Source organism: Nicotiana tabacum, chromosome 14 (assembly GCF_000715075.1).
Source record: "Nicotiana tabacum cultivar K326 chromosome 14, ASM71507v2, whole genome shotgun sequence".
Taxonomy (NCBI): domain Eukaryota; kingdom Viridiplantae; phylum Streptophyta; class Magnoliopsida; order Solanales; family Solanaceae; genus Nicotiana; species Nicotiana tabacum.
In genome coordinates, this window is record NC_134093.1 from 21017131 (window position 1) to 21022442 (window position 5312).

A 5312-nucleotide genomic window follows, 5' to 3' on the forward strand; every position below is an offset into this window, starting at 1 on the left:
CCTGGGCGTATGCCCAGACTCGAATTTGGAGGTCCCTAGCTTGAGTTATGAATTTTTGAAGAAAATTAAAAGTTTGGAAATTATTTGTTTTTAAGAATTGATTAATATTTGGCATTGTTAGTATCGGGTTTGTATTTTGGTTTCGGAGCCCGGTACAGGTTCATTATGATATTTAAGACATGTTTGTGGAATTTGGTGAAAAATGGAGTTGATTTGACGTGATTCGGACGTCCAGTTGAGAAATTAGAAGTTTTTAAGTGATCTTGAGAATATCATTTGAATTGGTGCTAAATTTAGAGTTCTAGGTGTTATTTTGGTGATTTGATCGTGCGAGCAAGTCTGTATGATATTTTTGGACTTGTGTGCATGTTTGGTTTGGAGGCCCGAGGACTCAGGTGAGTTTCGGATAGGCCATGGGATGTTTTGGAATTTGGAAAATCTGGTTTTCTACAGATTCTGGTGTCTGGCATAACCTTCTTCGCGTTCGCGAAGGTCCTCTCGCGAACGCGAAGAGTAAACTGGGCAGCTGAGGATTTTTTCTTCACGATCGCGAAGGCTTGGTCGCGAACGCAAAGCGATGGGGGCGTTACTCTTCGCGAATGCGACAAGTCCATCGCGAACGTGTAGTGTTAGGCACTGGGGAGGGGGAGTCAGCCTTTTCTTCATCGCGAACGCGAGCAATGTCTCGTGAACGCGAAGGCCAGTGAAGGGTAGCCTATACAAACGCGAGCACTTCCTAGCGAACGCGAAGTCTTGGAAGCCCATACACTTCGCGAACGTGACAGTGCTCTCGCGAACGCGATGAACACTGTCGCCCAGCACTTAACAGAACCCAAAAACGGGCTTTTAGCCAAAAACTCATTTTTCTCAAAAACCAAATGGTGAGAGGCAATTCTTCAAGAGTCATTCCTTCTCCAAATTGTTGGTAAGTGATTCTAAACCATTTTCTTTCAATTACCCATTACATTTTTTGATTTTTCAACCTAAAATCTAGAGTTTTCATGGTAGAATTAGGGGTTAGGGTAGAAAATAGGGATTTCGGGAATTTGGGGATTTAGACCTCAATTTGAGGTAGGATTCCAAAACTAATTACATATTCGGGCTCGGGAGTGAATGGGTAAAAAGATTTTGGTCCGAACCTCGGATTTTGACCATGCGGTCCCGGGGTCGATTTTTTCGACTTTTTGGAGAAAAAATTGGGAAATTTAATTTATGCAATATAATTGATTCCTTTAGCAATATTTGATATTATTAAGTCATTTTTGAATAGATACGAGTGGTTTGGAGATGAATTCCAAAGGAAAAGCTGTGATTGAGAATTAAGTGGCCTTCGGAGCGAGGTAAGTGTTGTGTCTAACCCTAACTTGAGGGAATTAGGAACCTTAGATTATTTGTTAAGTGAAATTCATGTGGGCGGCATATATGTGAGGTGAAGAGTACATATGTGCCGCCAATTTACCGATTTTTTCATGTTTCTTCCGTTTTCTTATATTGTCTCTTCCTATGCCTAATTGCTACATGTTTATATTAGTGTTGTTAAATTGATCGTCATTATCATGTTTATGGATTTTCTATTGGTAATCGAATATTTATTTAAAAGTTGAGATTTATATTGTGGAACCAAATGTTGACGTAAGGTTTGTACTTGTTATTCTATCTTCGTGTTGTTATTTATGCATTGCATTATGGTAAGGGAGAGTGTTAATGCACGAAGGGTGATGTCGTTCCTTGATATGAGAGTTAATGCACGAAGGGTGATGCCGTGTCATGTTGTGAGTGTTAATGCACGAAGGGTGATGCCTTGCCACATTGTGAGTGTAAAAGCACTAAGGGTGATGCCGTACGATATTGTGAGTGTTAATGCACGAAGGGTGATGCCATGCCATGATATGAGAGTAAAAGCACGAAGGGTGATGACGTGCCATTTATATTAATTTGATGGTGAGATTGAGAGTAAAAGTACGAAGGGTGATGCCGTGCATTTTTCTTTACTATATTCACTATTCCTGTTGATTCATGGTATATTGACTGCTCCGATGATCATTCTGTTGTAGTTCTTTATCTTGTATTCCCCTCAGTATGTCTCCCCTCCCAACATTTCCTATTTAGTTCTTCATTCCTGTTATTTGCGAATACACTGTTAAATTGTACAGGTTGATTGTTGGTGCCTTGCCTTAGCCTCGTCACTACTTCGTCGTGGTTAGGCTCGACACTTACCAGTATATGGGGTCGGTTATACTGATGCTGCACTCTGCACTTTCTGTGTAGATTTTGATACAGGCTCAGGTTGATCGAGATTTGCTATTAGTCCGTTGTCCGGAGACTCAAGGTAGATCTGTCGGCATTCACAAACCTTGAAGTCCCCGTCTATCTTTTATGTTCTACTATTTTCTTTCATTCAGACAGTTGTATTTCTTTAGACTATTACTTGTAGTAAATTCTAGAATGTTCGTGAATAGTGACTCCAGATCCGGGTGGTAGTAATTAATATCGTTTTATGATATTCTGCACTTATTATATTTTATTTGAGTTAATTATTGATATTTACTGAATCGAAATAAGGAAATGGTTTAATGATTCTCTAACGTTGGTTTGCCTGGCAAGTGAAATGTTAGGCGCCATCACGATCCCGTCGGGGGAATATTTCGGGTCGTGACAGTGTCACCTCCAAACAATTCACATAATACGTATAATCAGGGTTCATACCCTCAGCTCCAAGATTAGAGATGTTACTTACCTCGAACAAGCCAAATCCAATATCGAGCAAGCTGTACAATACTCCGTAAATTCCATTCCGTGCGTATCAACCTCCATATGCCTTCCTATCTCTTCAATTCAAGCCAAATGATTCGTATCTATTCAAACAACATGCAAATTAATCACAATTTACTCTAATGCTAACAATTTAACAATTAACAAAATTTCCCAATTTCGCTCGAAAAATCGACAGTGGGGCCCACATCTCAGAATCTGACGAAACACACAAAATCTGATAACCCATTAAATTACGAGTCCAACCATATAAAAATTATCGAATTCCGACATCGGAATGACATTCAAATCTTCATTTTACATTTTTGGAAGATTTTATAAAAATCTGATTTTTCTTCCATAAATTTACGGATTCATGATGTAAATGAATATGGAATCATAAAATATAATCAATATAGGATAAGGAACACTTACCCCAATGTTTACCCATAAAGATCGTCCAAAATCGCCTAAACTGAGCTCCCCAACTCTATTTTTGTCAAAAATGGTAGAAAACCTCCGTTTATAGGGCCTCAGCTGTTTCGGGCGCCACATGTGGCGTGGGGCGCTGCCTGTGGTACTGTTTCCAGTACCTTTAAACATCCCAGCACCAGGACTAACGCCCCACGCTACCCTGGGCATTAACAGCGACGGAAAATCATCTCCAACAAGGAAATGGACATAACTCTCTCATACGATGTCCGATTTCGACGATTATTTTTGCTATGGCTCCGTAATTTCAATATGGATCTAATGCTTCAATCATAACTGAGATCGGAGTTCATTTTCTTAATGTGATACCAAGTATTCCTGAAGAATCGACGTCGAACATTTTAGGAATATCCAACTTAAATTCCGTTAACCATCCGAAATCCACCCGAGGCCCTCAGGACCTCAACCAAATATACCAACAAGTCCTAAAATATTATAAGAACTTAATCGATGCCTTAAATCACATCAAATAATAATAAATCCACGAATTATACCCCAATTCAAGCTTAATGAACTTTAAATCTTTCAACTTTCAAACCTCGCGCCAAAACATATCAAATCAATCCGGAATGAAATTAAATTTTCCGTACAAGTCATAAATGACATAACAAAGCTATTCCAATTTTCAGAATATGATTCCGACCTCAATATCAGAAAGTCAACTCCCCGGTCAAACTTTCAAACTTTAAATTTTCTATTTTCGCCATTTCAAGCCAAATTTAAATATGGACTTCCAAATAATTATCCGGATACACACCTAAGTCCAAAATCACCATACTGAGTTATTGGAACCATCAAAACTCTATTTCGGAGTCGTTTGCACAAAAGTCAAACTCCAATCAACCTTTTTTGTTTTTCATTTAAGCATCCAGCATGAAATTCATTCTTTCGAATTAATCGCGAAATACCTAAAAATTAAAACCGACGATTCACACACGTCATAATTCATCATATGAACCTATTCAAGACTTCAAATAGTAGAAAGGGGAGTAATTACTCAAAACGACAAGTCGACTCATTACAGTAGCAAACAATGGCAATTAGTAGGGAAAATTCTCTCAACAAAGTTAGGCAAAATATTTATCTCAAACAAGCCGTATCCAATGCCGAGCAAGCTAAACAATACTCCAAAAATTTTATTCCGCACGTATCAACCTCCGAACGCCTTCCTATCTTCTCAATTCCAAGTCAAACAAACTGAAACTAATCAAACAACGTGCAAATTAATCAAAATACACTCCAATGCTTACAATTTAATAATTTATAAAAATTTCCAACTTCGCTTGAAAAGTCAACCAAACATCAACAACGGGGCCCACAGCTTGAAATCCGACAAAAATTATAAAATTCGAACCCCCATTCTACCACGAGTCCAACCATACCAAAATTAATCAAATCCGACTACAACTCGGCCTTCAAATCCTCAATTAAAATGTATGAAAATTTCTATCATTTTTAACCCAAACACACTAATTTATTGATAAAAATAATAATAGATTCATATAATTTAACCAAAACCGAGTTAGAATACCCACAAGGTGGAAGAAATACCAATAACAATAACAATAAAGTGGAAAATACAAAGGTAGCAATAACGAACAAGACAATATATATGGACAACGGTAAAAGACTAGGTGGAAGGCAGAGAAATCATGACAACAATTAGGAAAGAAGAATATAAATTTTACTAACTAGCATGGTAGAAGGCATAAATTCAAATATAACAAAGAAGAAGAAAATCATAATATTTGCAAGTTAAACAGAAAGAAGGCATGGATAGCACAACAACAATTGGGGTAGAGGACACAGACAAAACCACTATAAGTCACATAGAAAATATAGGTGCACAATAACAGCTCAAGATAAAGGCATGAATGTATATACAACGAAAAGATATCACAATATATTGTATGTCTCTCATCCTCGCCTGCACGAAAACACCCTTCGTGCCATGAACATATATAATATAAAACATGATAATGTAACTGAAATGACACGGCATCACCCTTTGTGCTTTTACTCTCATCCTCACATGATAATGTGCATGATGGCATAATAATATAATTGAA